The sequence below is a fragment of the Dermacentor andersoni genome, chromosome 5 (genome assembly GCF_023375885.2).
Source record: "Dermacentor andersoni chromosome 5, qqDerAnde1_hic_scaffold, whole genome shotgun sequence".
NCBI lineage: Eukaryota > Metazoa > Arthropoda > Arachnida > Ixodida > Ixodidae > Dermacentor > Dermacentor andersoni.
In genome coordinates, this window is record NC_092818.1 from 70,860,136 (window position 1) to 70,876,946 (window position 16,811).

Below are 16,811 nucleotides of genomic sequence, written 5' to 3' on the forward strand. Positions count from 1 at the left end.
TAGGCTATGTGTTACAGCGCCGCTGTTGGCGCCGCAAGTTTCGGCGCCACAGTTGTCCACACAGTCAACTTTCAACTTGTATGCGTGAAAGCTGTACGAATGCGTTCGACGTATTAGTAATAATAGTAATTTCCCGTCACATCACGCAATACTGCGAAACTGCTTGGCTAACAACCTGATCGCGGCATCCAATTAAATCGCAGGTGGAATCGTCCCGAGAGATTTGACAGAATCGGCCGTACTAAGTGCCCGCTTTAGCTGTTGTAACGATGCACGGATTTCGTAGCTACCCAACGTGTAAAAGCCCAGGCATGGCCGCACACACAGAAAGATAACAATAAGAGCGAAAGAAAAACAACTGAGAAATGAGGCCAAGCAACCGAAACAAGGAAGAAACAAGAAGAAAAAAAAAGCGAAACTGGCCCTCTCGCGAGACGATATAAAGTTTCTGTAGGGGGCATTCAACTTTGCGGAGGAACCCCGCCGCGCCTCGCGCTCCGGTGCTACACAAAAGGCTCGACTTGAAAGAGCCGCGCTTGTTGAGTGAGCCACCGCTGACACTTTCGCCGCCGACGCAAGCGGGCGATGGTGCGAACATCGCTGCGCGCGAGTGCGTGACCGCGAGTGCGAACGCTCTGCAATTCGCAGCAGCAGCAGCAGCAGCAGATATTCCATGCTGGCTTACACACTCTTTTTTCTTTTTGACGTGAGGCGTCGTCGAACACCACCTCTGTCACCTCCTCTGTCAGGCGTCGTCGCGCAAACAGACAACAAAGACTACGACAGGATGGGAGGAAAAGCGACGGTACAAGCGAAACAGTGCCGGTTTCGAGAGCGTGTTGGTGAAAGGTGTGTCAAACACGACGACCAACACAGAGAGAGTGCCGATACGCGATATGCAATCATGTATATTATTTTGCAGGAGACACGCGGGAAAAACAGGCATCGTCTCTGAGTTTGCCAGGGACAGGCACGCAACATATACGTGGTTGCGGCGGAAACGAACTTCCGCAATGTCAGCGTAGACGGATGGAGTCTTATTCAAAGTCAATTGCCGTTGATATCGCGGCAATAGACGATTCGCAGAAGGTGAAATGCTGGCAATATTTCCATCTTTCAAATTTCGCGCCGAAACCTAAGCGTCGCCACGTCAACGTGACGTTTTACATTTCAAAGTGCTTTATCGTATTTGTGATGCTGTCACGGCAGTGAACGTTCTCGAAACTCTCCAAGTTCAGTCTCCGCTTACTTCGGGGTACAATGTAGCCAGCATTTACCAATAAACAATTTGCTAGGCCCGAGCGACGTATGACGTCACGCCCAGCTAGTACGGATACTTTGGGGCGGCGTCGCCACGTGTATTCTGCGTCTTTTATAGTTTACCACACCTCATCTCACCGCGAGAGTGACTTTTGTCGTATGTAAATTATTGACACAGCTCAACTTGGTTTTCTCTTTAATGTCCCTATTAATATCGGAACCTTTGGTATCAAGCCAGAAACTCACATCTCGTTTATCTTCCTGTCTGTCCCCCCCCCCCCCTCTCTCTCTCTAGCTCTCTCATAAGCAGCCGTGGGGATTTACATCACATTTGCGATGTGATGAGACAGAAATAGAGAAAGCCCAATCAGGGTCAGTACAAATATAGAACACTTTGGTTTCTGCATGGTGACCTTCAGTTTCTCTAGAAAGTGGTTCGTTAACATGCACACGCGCCTAACACGTGCGACTGCGATGTTAAAGAAAAACAGCTTGTATCACCGAGCTAAGCGCTAACTTAGCTAAACGCAACTAGAGAGACTTGCTTACCGACACTCGATGCGTGTGTAACGTGTGTGCATAATGTCGTATTTCGTACACCATCTGCGTCCCAAGTTTCGTGAACGTTTATCCAGCGTTAATAAAGGTGCCCACTCTTTGTTTGTTTTTTTCGTGCGGAAGGTATGCACGCCGAAGTAAAACAGCTTGGACCACCGAGTTAACCATTAATACCAGATGAAAGGCAACTGGCATTAATACCACTGCATGACCCGAATACCCTGTCCACATTTTCGTCATCCGACAACTCACAATATCAGCTTAGGCATAACAGACTTAGAACACCTATGTTTAGAACCAAATTTGGTACTCAGACGCTCGCCTACCTAATACCTCATTTCCTCAATAATAATCCAGAAATCGCCAGTATGATTCAGGAATGTAAATGTGCTTATAGTCTAAAGAAAAAGGATAGGAATTATCTTATGCTCAATTTCTAAGTCGTTTTTTCTCTTACATTTTTTCTCCTATTTACTATATAATGTTTTGTAACACACATACTTATTATTTGCTTGTTTAAATATTTCCATGTTTTCACGCATTACTGATGATATATTATGTATAAAGTGTACCAATCTTACTTCTTTGTATACTTGATTGCTTGCGGCATACATTTTGTTCTTTTTCTTGTTTCTACATTGTTCCACTGTATTTTCATGATGTTCCACTCCCTGAGCAATGTACGGGTAGGGGGGCCTTTGTCAGGCAGTTGCATCTGCCTTTAGCCCCTACATCCCAGACAACGTGTTGTCTAAATAGAGCATTCATTCACTCATTCATTCAAAACTATAAAATTCGTAATTTGGACAAGAACATTGGCCCCGCGGTAATCATTAAAGAGAGCGGAATAACTAATACCTTGACGCAACTCGAGTCCCGACGCTTATCTCGCGCACGCGTGCACCGAGCGTGAAGTCGCCGAGCCTCCGCCCACGGCGATGGAGAACGTCGGTGCAGCGCCGAGGCCCACCTCGCTTGGCACGCGCGTCATTCAATCGGCCTGAGAGGCGGCTTCTCCCGCAGCGCTCCGTGCCGGGGTGAAAGGAAGCGACAGTGTAATGCTTTTCAGCCACTCCCCGCAACAAGTTAGCGCGCGTCGCTGGCTGCGGGGGCCTGGAACGAGCGCGCGCGCGCAAAATAACGCACGTAATTGCCTGCGTAGGCTTCATTCATTGTGCAACACGCCTGTCATTATGGTAATTAATGACCCTCCCGGATGGGCGTGACGGGTGCTGTGGAGCGTTGCGAGTAGGGAGGGAAACGTGTTGGAAAGCGAGCGCGTGGCATGGTAAGAGTAAAAAGGCTGCGGGAAGAATGTCGATATACAATCGACAATGCTTCGAACGAAAGGGCCACGTAAACGCGTATACATATCTTTACAGGCGGTTTGTCGCTCTAGAAAGGCGGCAATGCAGCAAACTCGATCGCGCCGCTCATTCCATACAAGAGCAAGAGTTACAAGAAAGGGCAAGGCTCTTCCTCGAGAAGTGTATGGCACATCTAACCCTCTCCCGCAGTGCTCCGTCTTTACGCTATGCGAAAGAGCTGAAAAAAAAAAAAAAGGATGGCGCCACATTGATCCTTCGGAGATGATTGGCGGCGTTTATGCGATTCTCAATCTTTGTTACGATGAGTGTGTGATGGGTGACGATATGTTTTATGTGTTACGATGAATATTTTTTTTCTTCTTTTCGATACCATACCTCTATGCAATCCTTGAATCACGAAACCACGCGGGCGCATCAGCAGACACGCAAAGAAGCAATCTCGCTTCCAACCACAATGCGGACTGATACCACAACGCCGAGTATCTCGTTGTAATTGCCGCACCCAAGTTCAAGCTACGCAGCCACACCCCCCTTTTCCTAGTATACTGGCTACAACTTCGTCGCAATGACTATCCATCTAGCGGCCGCAGTCGACGCGCAAGTGTCTGCTGAGGATGAGAAGACGGCAGCGTGCAAAGGCTCTTGGAAGTTCTTGGAAGGCTCTTGGAAGGAAGGGTTATACACCGACGATACAGAATACAGTACTGGTCCTTATTTTGCTATGGCCGTTGTCAATTCTCAAGGTCAAATAGCTACTGTCGCCATCCTTTCCCGCTTCATTTTTGAGGTCGCGGAGGAGCTGGCCGCAGCTGTGGCTCTTACCATTTCGAATTATTCAGTCGCTGCCAGCTAATCCAAAACAGCCGTCTACAACTTGGGAGTGGGTAGCGTGTGCAACCCAGTCCTCTTCGTCGACCTGGCCAATCCCCCCTTCCCTCCCCCCCTTAAACAAGATGCGGCTCTATTATGGACTCCCGCGCACGCAGATCTTGCCAGAAACGAAGCGACTCACGGATTTACGGTCTGGGCGCAGCCATTTGATGAGTCAGACTCCGCTGCGGCAACGGCTAAGTTGGTTTCGCGGGATCGCCTTCTAACTTTTCACGACATCTGTAGCCACTACCGTTTAGGCCGTTTAACCTTCACGCAGCTAATAAACAAATATCTGCGCAGGTGCGAGGTGCTGTGGCGACAGCTGCAGATTAACCCCTTTCCCTCTCCTCACCTCCTTCATCTCATCCACCCCTCTCTGAAACCCCTCCTCTGGTTGTAAATTTTGATCCACAACCAAAGCCAATATGAATCACATCACGTGGGGGTGCCCTAAGAACCCCCCCCCCCCCCCGACCCCGTCCCCCGTCCCTCCGTAAATTAATAGGTAGCGAGGAGCAGCAGGGGGGCTGCCTTGCGCAGCTTCAGGCCGGATATCGAGGAGGCCATCCTTGGGTGGACTGAGAGGGTTGCGAGGTACTATTATTTGTAGCACCCTCATCCCCTATTCCTCAGCGCCTTTCTTTCAAAAGGACAAAAAAAAAAAGTTTTCCCCACCACCATCATTTAAGCCACGTTTAAGACCACATAACCCTTGTGCCACATTGGCAGATCCTTTACGGGTGATCAACCGAGAATCGACACAAACCAATATCACATACACAGTGCCAAAGTTGTTTGTTCTGGCACATGCCGAGTGGCACAGACGCTAGCCAGCTGCATGTTCTCTATTCGGCAACTTACCAAATAGCACATGTCTGCTAGGCTCAACAGTAACTAGAGCCTAGTGGTCCAAGCTAAGAGGCAACTTGGGTCAAGGAGCGAAAGAGGTTCGATATGAACGGACAAACCCGAAAGTGGGTAAAATTGCCAAGTAACGCTATTCGCAATAAAAGCGATCGCTGTTATTAGTATATAGCAGCATCATAACAGCGACGACATAACAGTAATTTATTTCCGTAGCCGCAAGTATTATCCTACCATGCAGGTCAAAGTCTGTTGTGCATAAATAACCAATATTATATCTAAATAATATATCTTCCCGATTCCAAGAGAAGGGAAGCGTAGCAGGGGGCGGCAGAAAGTTAGGTGGGCGGATGAGATTAAGAAGTTTGCAGGGACGACATGGCCACAATTAGTACATGACAGGGGTAGTTGGAGATGTATGGGAGAGGCTTTTACCCTGCAGTGGGCGTAACCAGGCTGATGATGATGATATCTAAATGAGAAATCGGCATACACCGATGGCATACAGAGAGGCAGAAGTCAAAAACAAAACCACTCTAGTACACAAAAGCCAACGTCAAGCGGTTTTAGTGACCCGTCAAACGCCGGGTGACCGACCCAAGTTCGCTGTACTTCACGGCCCAGATGGTAGCGACGCAAACGTCCTCGGCTGCCAACCGCGCCAGACACTTGCGCCGTGTACATGTGCTTTGTAGAGCCTATTATGCGTGGTGGAAGAAGCCGGCATCTGATGTCAGCGCTCTCACTTTTTTTCTTTGTCTGTGTGCGTACTTTTTTTTTCGTCAAGAAGCAGAGACTGGTAAATACAAAACTCGCCCACAAGAAAGAGAAAGAAAGCACAGAAAGCTAATGTGCCTGTCTCCTCGGCGTCTAAACGAGTCGGCCCCCCATAAGGCTGCGCGAACTCCAAACCTTCGTTTCGTACGCCGCCTCGGTGGATCGAACTTCGCGCGCCTAGAGCCACCAACCGGCAAGCGAAGAATAGCTGGAGACTGTGCGTGACGCGCTTACAAGATGGCGTGAGACCGAGCAATGCGGAGTGCGGGGTTTTGATATTCCCTTTCCCCGTCGTCCTCTCTTTTTTCGTCGAGCGATCTCTGCGCTTAGGAAACACCATTGCTGACCTGTTCGCGGCTTTTGCAGCTCCTACGCCGTGCGCTTCCACGCGTGCCCAGTACGGCGAAACCGAACACCGAAAGAAGGCGAACCAAACGAAAGAAACTGTTCAAGCGGTTGGGTAACGTCACACTCCGACGGGCTCTCACTAAAAGAAATTTGCGAATGAGCATGCTACGCGGTCTGAAAAGTTGGGGACGCGAAACCAACACGCCAGATTTTTATCTCTCTTCTCAAAGCCGCCACATAAAAGCGGCAGATAGATACTGCGGAGGTTACGGAGCGGTGATGGAGTAACCGCACGCGACCAAGAAAGCTCGTAATGGATGTCCTCTGGCTAAAGCACGCAAGCTTAAAGCGGGCAGCGTAAACTGTTGCCAGACGACCAAATGCGCCCTTCTTGCTCCGTCCAGATGCGTGGAAGGCGTAGCTCATTTGCCGGCAAACGTTTTTACTGAATTATCATGAGGCCATAAGTGCAGCTAGGCGGAAGAAATGCTGTAATTGGTTCTGCCCAAGGAAAAAAAAAAGAGAGATCTGATGCAATGTGAAATACGAGTACGAAAACGAAATGCAAATATATTGAGAAGCAGCCGTGGCAACGTAATAGCTTTTGCGTTGCGCTGCTGAGCTCGAGGGCGTAGGATCGAATCCCGATCCTGTAGGAGTTATCTAAATGATGCGTAAGCATTTGATACGAATCACGTGCTGTTTATTCGCCGTACGCTGCTGTGTTTGGTATAATTTCGAGACATACCGCGAGAAGAATCGCAAAACGGAGAAGCACGGTAGCAACACCAAAATGTTAACTGAGACGGTATAAGACGACGAAGAAGAGAGTAGTGGCAATGTTCACTCATGTTATATGATGGTGCTTTCGGATGATGTCGCCGCGTCGCGGATGATTAGCACTGGCTCATGCATGCTGGTAATTTAACAGTGTGACGTTTAGTAGACCTCGTACGTGGACGGGATCGATGGCACTGCCTCCTCCATATGTGAAGCATTATCAACCGTACAGTGGCGGCGGCTGCGTATGGCCCGGCCAGGCGGGCGCTATCTAGAAAGCGAGTGCACCGAGTGCGGATAGCTTGGCGATGCCTTATCGCTGCCTAGTTCGCATTGAAGTGAGAGGCAGCACGAAGGTCAATTCGCTCGCTGCTGCGGGTGCTATCTTGAAAGCGAGTGCATAGAGTGCGGATAGCTTGGCGATGCCTTATTGCTGCCTAGTTCGCATTGAAGTGAGAGGTAGCACGAAGGACAATTCGCTCGCTGCTGCGGGTGCTATCTTGAAAGCGATCGTCTTACGTCACGGAAGAATGGAGGGACAGGCGAGGGACAGGTTTCCTCGGTTGAGTAGCATAGAAATGCTTAGGCATTAAAAGAAAAGCATGATAGGGAACTTAGGTATTCGCACGTGGATGACTGCGAAAGCAGTGCGACGTCATCCCGATGACTCCTCGGCCTCGTTCGCGTACTTGCGCGGACGTCCAAAGGAGCCAGGCGCTGCTGCTGACTGAGAAGCCGAAGTCGAAGGTTCGCCAATCGGAGCGCAAGACATAACTGAACAACATCACCGCAACGGCTAGCAGCCCCACTACGCGCGGCCCTCTATATAGACCGGCTAGGCAGTTGCCGCTTCTCGGCAACCACAGCTCATACTACTGTAATATATTTATCGGGAAATGCTTGCGGCGTACACTATGCGCGAAGGCGAGCTTTCTGGTTCTTTTTTTTTTTCGCGATAGCATTCAAATGGTCAACCCAGGTACCTTTTTTCCGTCGCCGTTGTCGTGATGTCCCGCATAAAGTTCATGAACAATAACGTCGTCGCCGCGCGTCTTACGCTGTATGTGCGAGTAAAAGCTTTTCAAAGGTCAGCCGACAATCGCGGCTCAATCAAGCGCGCGCAATGGAGGAGGTAGCGCACCGGTTACCGCCGCGCGCGAGGCACTGGCAGGAGGGCGGGGGAGACGGGAGGGAGGGGGGGGTTGAACCCGCGCGGCTGCAGCGTAGGGCGCGGCCGCGCGGCGCCCTATCTTTAAAGTGATCTGCGATGTGGACAGAGTGCACCGAGTGCGGGTAGCTTGGTATGCGCCGTGCTTTCGACGTTTAGTTCGCGTTGAACCGAGACGCAGCACGAAGGTCAATTCGCTCGCTGCTGTAGTGGCGCTTCATCACGATGACCGCAATGTTCCGCGGTCATCGAGTGAGAGATGTGTTCATGTTTACCTGTGCACGCGTACCACCGTGCTTGTTAATTTAGCTAATAAGCGAATGTTTGCGAGAGTATACAGCCGATAAAAGTGCTGTCCTTACTTGGTATAGCTGTCTACTATTTTGCTATCGCAATCGATGCTTCGCCTTTCGGGCGAAACTGCGACTTTAGTTTGTCCTCCACTGCTGCCGCGGATGCGCGGAGATGAGCGCCATCTGGTGGTGTTTCAAGGTACCAAGCGGCCCACGCCTCCCGTTGATTGAGAGTGACCACGTGAATTTTGCAGAATTTCTGGCCACGCCACCGGAGACTCCGCTTCGTGAGCCGCACAACGTTATCGCAATGCCTGTGTACCGTGCGTTGGGTGAACCTTAAAGGGACACTAAAGTGAAAAATGATTCCTTCTGCATCAGTAAATTACCGTTCTACAACACCAAAAACACCACTCTTACAACGATAAGACGTTTGGTAAGCCAAAAGAAGCGCAAGAACGAAACACGGGTGGCGACGCCTACTTAAGTTCCCGCACCTGGGGGCTGTGACGTCTTGGATTTTGATAGCTTCTTCTAGGGCCTACTAATTATATATAGCGGTACAGATTGACTGCATTGTGTTCTAAAGGAACCAAATATTAAACATGGCAAGTTTCGGGAACCTTTATTCAGCCAACGCGGCCCAAATGCGAAAACATACTTTGGAATTCCTGACGTCACGCTGACGTACCGGCGCTGAGGTTTCGGCGCGAAATTCAAATACTGATACTTGGACCTTCATTTTCTCATCTAATAATCAAACTATTTTTTTGAAATGACTGCCTGCAGGGTTCTCAAACAATGCTTCATTAGTCTAAACTGATTTATTGTTTCGCTTTAGTGTCCCTTTAAAACAGACTCCAGGTTATAAAAAAAATTACCTGGAGTCCCCGATTACGGCATGCCTCATAATCACATCGTTGTCTTGGAGCGTAAAGCCCCATAATTAAATTTGACATATTTATTTTCTTTATCTATTTCGATACTGCCGGTATAGGTTCAGACCTTAGGCATGAGTGGGTTACGATTGCTAACATACATACGACACATATACAGTAAACACATAGAAAGAGATACAACAATAAACGTTAAGAATTGCAAGATTACACCAAGAAGCTTAGTTAGTGAGAACACTGTACGGAAAAGAAGAAACAATATATACACAAGGACATGCATAAAATTGACATCAAGGCTCCTGTAGTACGTCAGAACTATGTGTTATGGAATCGAAAGTATGTAAATAAGATGATACTGCCGGGCATTCGACTACAGCTGCTGGAAGTCAATTCATAATAATAATAATTATAAAGAACAATAATTTATTTTTGCCAAAATACGATTACAGGGTTATACCTCACCAATTTTACAAGTTCAGTTACGCAGGAAATACTACTCGTAAACCGTACTGCCTTTACTGCTGCGTCTAAGACTGTTTAAAATGTATATAACAATGTCCGGGGCATTACGTGCCACAACCACGGTCTGATTATAAGGCATGCCGTCGTGGGAGGACTCCGAAATAGCTTTGACCACCTGGGGGTTTGTTGACGCACCCCTAAATTTATCAAAGTGCAAGAGCGGTTTTTGCATTTCGCCCCCGTCGAATGGCAGCCGCCGCGGTCGGAATCGAACCCGAGGACCTCGAAGCTTATCAGCAGCGCCACGCCGGGGCGGCAAATCGTAAAAGTTGGTAGGCATGCTTTACGTATATGAACGATGAACTGTAGAGCCAAACGCACTCCGCGCAAACGTTGGTGACGTCACGGAAAGCTGTTGCGAAAACAGTGTCGGCTTTCGTCTGTGCGTCTTTTTTCCAGCGTGCGCATCGCGCGTGCGCTTTGAATCCAGCAATTTGGGACGCCCGCATGATGGCCAGCTAGTGCTCATAACTTGCCGAGATAATCGAGCATCCAAGAAGCGGCAGAAAGAAGCAAGGTAACGAGCGTACGCTTGCGTTAACTACACGTGTCTACACGCTGCTCAAGTTTAACAAGGCTGGCCGCTCAGTTAATGCGATCTCGCGGACAGCTATATTCCTGCTCTATCACGGTTGTTGGCAGCGATCGCGAACGAATAATAATAAAAAAAAAACGAAGACACTGAAGTATCTGAGATCTGAGCTCTCGCCTGAAGCTATTACCGAAGACCAAAGTAGGCAGTGTTACTGTGATTCAAGCCGAGCACCTAATTACTTTCAGCAGATCCGTGTTATTATGCGAGATGAACGCTTGGAAGTTCAAAGACATCGCGCTACATTTTTGTGCTTTTATCGTGGTGACAGTGAGCCTCAACAGGTTTTAGGTTACGGTCTCTTGCACGCTGACGAAGGTTTGTTTTTCTTCTTCCTGGTTGCTTTTTGTGCAACACTGTTGAATATTAAATCGATGTCACGTGTCCCAAAGTTCTGCGGGTAGGTTTGGAATGAGCTTTCGCAATTGGTATATTTTAACGCATGCAATACAGCAACAAGAGATATTGAAACAACGGATGCCTCTCGATGTTCTATGCGTGCAATATGCTTGCCAAAAAAAAAAAAAAGACGAGTTCCGTATTTCGTGATACGTTTCTCCATTTCTAGCTCGTCCTCAAACTGTCATACCTCTGTTAACGTCAAGCGCACGTCGTACTTTGTGTCCGTACTATGATGTAGTGTGAGGAGTGCAATAAGAAGAAGAGACTATGCAATAAGTCCATATCTCTGCTCCGCGCGAAAGAGGTGAACGAGACCAGGAAATTTCAATGCAAAAGACGCAGGCTAGCCTGCAATGCTCTGCACAACCACCTCTGCAAGAGATACCGGGCCACTGCCGCACTCGGAAAAAGGTTAACCGGCGTACACTAAAGCATGAAGAAACGCATCAGCGAAGCCACCTATCAAGCGACGCCCACAAACAGGCTCCATAACACCAAATACCAGCGGCGAGGCAGGCACTCGTCTACTCAAGTACTAGGAGCATCTAATTGATTGATTGATTGATTGATTGATTGATTGATTGATTGATTGATTGACTGACTGACTGATTTGGTTCATTGTTCCAAAGGAACACTTCGGTTAGCACAGAGGCGGAACTGGAGGGCTCCGAATTCATTCCTACCCCCAGGGGTCCTCTAACGCGTACCCGAATCTCAGCATACGAGCGTTTTTGCATTTGACCATTATCGAAAAGCTGCCTCCGCGGGATCATTTCTCCAATCACCGTGGCCCGGAAACGAACCCGCAACCTAGCACTCGGCAGCATAATGCCACAGCCACTGAGCGAAAGCCGGAAGACAATCGAGTATACCTAAAGGCATCGCATGCTAGAGCGTTACCTCACGCGTTAAGCCCTACAGCCATGCCACGCGTTATATGGGGCTGTTCGAATGTAACATTGTCCACGAAGCATGCAGACGCAGGCTGCCAACAAGCCGTATGACCAGCTGCGCTGCGACAGCTAAAGATATATGGCCCCATGTTATCGCGTGACGAAAGGGTCCACGTTGTGGGGCCCTAAGAACAATTATTGAACGAGGTTGCCAATTGGCTGTAGAAGTGCGGGCACCCAATGCGTCTCTGTCGACTGCTTTCACGGACGCGGTGTTTGGAGGAAGCTGACAAAGGCAGGTTGAGTCGGCTTGGCTGGGTGAAATTTGGCTGTCGCACTCATGTAAACGACAGAAGGTCGAGTTGAGGCAGTCTCGAATGGGGCTCAAAGCAACCTTCCTATACCCTGAACAGCCTAACATAACCTCACTCATTCACAATGCAGATGTAACGCGGACGGCTCGTATGGGCCATTCGGAGAAAGCGGCAGAAGAAGAGATTCTCTGTTCGCACTTAATCTAGCCCAGACGTAGGCTGCCGCTGCGATCCCGGCTCGAAAAGGAAACAGATTGTATATAGATGCCATCGAGTTCAGCTGCCCCATCTCGAATACTGTCGCTATCAGCTCTAACAAAACCTAATGGAGATATGTTGCAACCAAAACTGTTACAATGACCCCTCAAGCACACGCTGGGTATCAGGTGGTAATTCGTAATCACCTATCCCGGTGTGTGGGTGTGTAATGCGTATGATGTGTGTGTGTGTGTATGTATGTATGTATGTATGTATGTATGTATATATGTATGTATGTATGTATGTATGTATGTATGTATGTATGTATGTATGTATGTATATATGTATGTATATATGTATGTATGTATGTATGTATATGTGTGCGTGTGTGCGTGCGCGCGCGTGTGTGCGTGCGCGTGTGTGTGCGTGCGCGTGTGTGTGCGCGCGCGTGTGTGCGCGCGTGCGCGCGTGCGTGCGTGCGTGCGCGCGTGTGTGCGTGTGCGTGTGTGTGTGTGTGTGTGTGTGTGTGTGTGTGTGTGCGCGCGCATGTGCGCGCATGCGCGAGCTTTAGGCGATAAAATGTGGATGCAGCAAATCGGTCGTGGGTAGTTTCACAAAGTTTTCGTTCCTAGGTGTTCTTGGCTGTTGGTCTGTGGCTTCCGATAATATGTCCTTCATCAGCATCGGCTGGAATTTCCTCTGATGAACAATTCTAGTGTGAGAAGTTTTTGTGCATACGGGCCAGTTCTTGCATGTCTGACACAAAGAAAGATGCGTAGCTCCGAATAACCGTACCCGTAGGGTTGCTCAGCTAGGCGGACTGCTTTCCGAGGGACCGAACCAGGCCGTAAAGGATAAATTACGATCCCGTAATGACTTTCGTCGGCTCACACCGTCGGCCACGGCCCTTGCAACATTGTAATAGCAGCAGGGCCGGCCGGCCGGCCTGCCTTAACTGCGAAGGTGTTTAATGGGCCACGGAGACGCTCGCCGCGCGCATCCGAAGAGAGAAAGCCGAGGCTGCCGGAGCACCCTTTCGGCATGGTTGCACGCTGCACGGACGGCGCTTCGCTCTTTCCGTCGCCGGCCCCGCGGTTTAAAGGAGCGCGTCGCCAGACCAGGTGCGAGAACGAAGCTTATGCGCAGAAACGTATACAGACGAGAAAACGTCGACGCAAGTTAAACACCGCATAAACACGCTTCCCTTCCCGCCGCCTCGCCCTCTCCACACATAGCTCTCTCTCTAATCTCGCCATTCTTTAGCACATGGTAGCGGCAGCCACCACGTCGCCAGCTGCCCTTCCCCGAGACGCGCTTACCGCCGTCGCCGACAATGGCCGTTTGCGAGCGAGACCATCAAGCTCATGTGCACCGCTCTGCTGGTTGCAGACAATGGTAGTGCCAAAACGTGAAGTGAGCGGGGTTTTATTGACCGAAACACTGGGAGCAACCTTAGCGGTCCACGATATTCTCGGAGAAAGTAATGGGACTCTGTTTAGGAGCTAGAGGGAGGCAGTTACCAACGGAGGAAGTTCGGAAAGATGGCACACATGGTTTCCAGCGAAACGTACCGACACGGACAGAATGGGACGACGACACACGCTGTTTGCTCCTGGCGTGCGTCTTCGTCCTTCTCTATCCGTGTCAGTGCGTTCTGTTGGAAACCATTTGCGTTAAGTGCAACCAATGAGCTCAGGCAAACACTATTGGGGAAGATAGACTGAGGTGAGCAGAAGGAAAGAACTACGTTTTGAGAGCCACATACACTACCAAATGTGAACGCTGGCAATCAATACCGGCAAAAAGATCACCGCAGTTCTGCCACGGGCAAGGAAGTGTATACGTATATTAATGCCCACTACGGACGAAAATTTTTTTTCGTGGGCAAAAGATTGTTCGTGGGCGAAATTTTGTTCGTGCGCGCGACCCGGTGGTTTATCGGCAGACGACAACGCCCGGTGGCGGCAATTTGTAAACACCGAGTCTCAGCAACACAATATTCCGTGTGCGACGGCACCCAGAACTGTGTGCACCCGACATCATGGGCTCCGTCACTTTTTTTTTTTCTTTTTGACAAGGCGCGATACAGTTTCTGAGAGATTTGTGGAAAGTAAAGGGCTTATAAGAACGAGCAGCAGATGGTGCATTCATTGGATGGGTGAGTCAGCAGTGTACTCGCGGAAGTTCCACCACGATATTTGCAACATTTCTGCAGAAATCCGCTGACTGAGCGCCAAACTTACTCGAGCAAACTTGACGTCAATACGAGGGCCAATGCATTACTTCAACACTGAGTAGAAATTGACTGCTCGTTGGAAGATAAACAAAAAGCCACGTTATATATTAACCTGTACTACTAATGAAAACATAAGTTACGCGCAAAGTTTTCAGGTCATCTAACTGACATAGAACAAAGGTAACCCGTATCTACCTTTGTTGGAGCAAAGGTAGATGAAGAAACGGCAATCGCATTGGCTATAATCAGCGGTCGGCAACAATACAGAACAATAATCAGCGACTCCAAGACGGCTATTAGGAATTTCACAAAGGGCTGGGTCTCCACCGAGGCGGCCAAAATCCTGAACCACAGAGCAGAAGACTTTAGGAACGGCACAATTACACCCAAATACCTCAAATGGATCCCGGCACATATGGGAGAAGTTACCATGAGTGCCCCTCCCAACCTCAACGAGAAGGCCCACCGAGTCGCGCGAAAACTAACCCACCGCGGCACGGCCAGTGAAGGCCCAACACCCCGCAACCCCCGGGGAAGGGGGAAGGACTGCGGCGGAGGCGATGGAGAAGACGGAGGAGGCGACGACGACGAAGAAGCGATAAAAGACGACAGGGACAGACTGGTCACGTACCACGACATACTGACACACTACACGAAACAAAGAGAAGCATACCCACAACCCCACAAACAACTCGACAGGTCTCAAGAAACAGATTGGAGAAGATTGCAAACCAGAACGTTCCGAAACCCAGTACACTTAAACAGAATAAATTCAACACAATATCCAGACGCTAGCTGCAAGCTCTGCAAACACGAACACGCAGACATGGCACACATCTTGTGGAAGTGCACACAGATCAGTTCAGTATACGTAGAGGACAACATAGAACCGGACCTTCTCGAGGAGCGATGGCTAAGCGCTCTGACTAGCTCAGAACTAAACGACCAATTATGGGCTATCCAGCGGGCCCGGGCAGCGGTGGAAAGGCTATGCCTCACCGCACACAATGCCCGGGTGGCCTGAGCCCGGGCTGGCAACCTCGCAGGTCCTTTTTCCATTAAAGTTTTTTCCGTCCGTCCGTCCAAAGGTAGATACCAAACCTTCCTTGAATTAATGCGCTACACAAGCCTCATAGATATACACACATACCATAACATGCCCATATCAAATCGCACATACCACATGGCAAGTACTAAATGAAAAAAAATAGTAATAATAATAATAAGCGAGTGGTACTTTATTTGCTCGTAAACTAACGAGGACGTACGGCGGAAGCAGCACTACTGCACCGGTGAAATGGTTTTACAGGTCACACATGCGTACGAGTAAATTAGGAATGTAGCCAGAATGGCCAATACAGGGTGCGCAACTTATCGAAAAACGGGAGAAAAAATGTCTGCAGGCGCAGCGAAGCGGGTCAAAAACTCATATTCTTGAAGAGATATTTAAACTCGTCACGCAACTTCAGAACACCGTGGGCGCCGCAGCCGTTTGGCTAAACTCGACTACGCTACGGCAATGGTTGCCAGTGATCCCGGAGTAAAATTTCTGCAAACGGGCATTCTTAACGTGTAGTGTAAGATGCTAGAATGAATAACTACTTCTCAAACAAGCCCAGGGACGGCCGAATAGCTTAAGACCTTCAGAAAGGAAGACATTGTCCTGTGCTCCATGCCCTCGACGGGAGAGCTTCCGGTAGGCGCCCGCATATGAATCAGGGGGTAAATGACGGCATTCACCTGTGCATTCTACCGGGCGAGAAAATCAGGCCGGGTCTAGCGCACTGTTTTATTCTTCTTCCGCTTTCGTTTTCACGATACACAAGGAACTCGAAACAATACCAATGACGGTGCACTAATGCTCGGCTATGAACTCAAAGAGACGCAGGCCCATAGGTACGGCCCAGAACACGGTGATAGCGAAAGCATCGCGATAAAACTTGCCATGTGGCGAGCACAGCCCCTCACCCTGTTCACAGTCAGTGCGTGGATGATTACGACGCCAACGTCATGTCAATGCTCCTTGGAATGCGATACCTGTGCTCGTGGAAAATTTCATTACAAGTCGCTGCAATGCATGGTGCAATTTACTCATGGCTGCCGCCTTAGCCCAACACCACTTAGTGTCCACAGATGTGGCATCAAGCAGCCCAGCGTTACCTTTTGAAGTTTCACAATACGTTACCTCAAAGGTAGGCAAACAAAGGTGCTGAGTTTCATCAGGGTAACGCTGCAGATGCAACGGAAGCAAAAAAAAAAAAAAAAAATGCGGCAACAGCCCATGAATGTCAAGCACCACGTGCATGCCTATAAGGTGAATGCCATTCGACGAACTTATGCGCCCATTTCTTAAAGGGCCATTTCGCTTGCAAGAGCACAAAGGTACGCTAAACGAATCGCGGGTCCACTTAATAAACAAGTGCAGTCCGTAATCTTACCTACATAAGCCAGGTAAAAGAAAGGACCTTAGAATTTATGCGATTAGACTTGCACGTGTGCGTGCTTTAAT

At 49.2% G+C, this 16,811-nt stretch overlaps 1 protein-coding gene and 1 long non-coding RNA gene across 3 annotated transcripts in view; one reads left to right on the forward strand and one right to left on the reverse strand.

Moving 5' to 3' along the window:
* LOC140218478 (uncharacterized) overlaps positions 1–16,811 on the forward strand; it is a 318,844-nt gene that overhangs the window by 270,847 nt on the left and 31,186 nt on the right. The window contains exon 4 of one of the 2 annotated variants that reach the window (XR_011894744.1): positions 1,556–1,632. The exons of the other annotated variant lie outside the window; for it this stretch is intronic. This is a non-coding gene — a long non-coding RNA (uncharacterized lncRNA). The remainder of the gene's footprint in view (positions 1–1,555; positions 1,633–16,811) is intronic. 2 annotated transcript variants of the gene reach the window in all.
* Positions 1–16,811, reverse strand: part of LOC126530764 (uncharacterized) — a 75,689-nt gene that overhangs the window by 15,392 nt on the left and 43,486 nt on the right. The window lies entirely within an intron of this gene.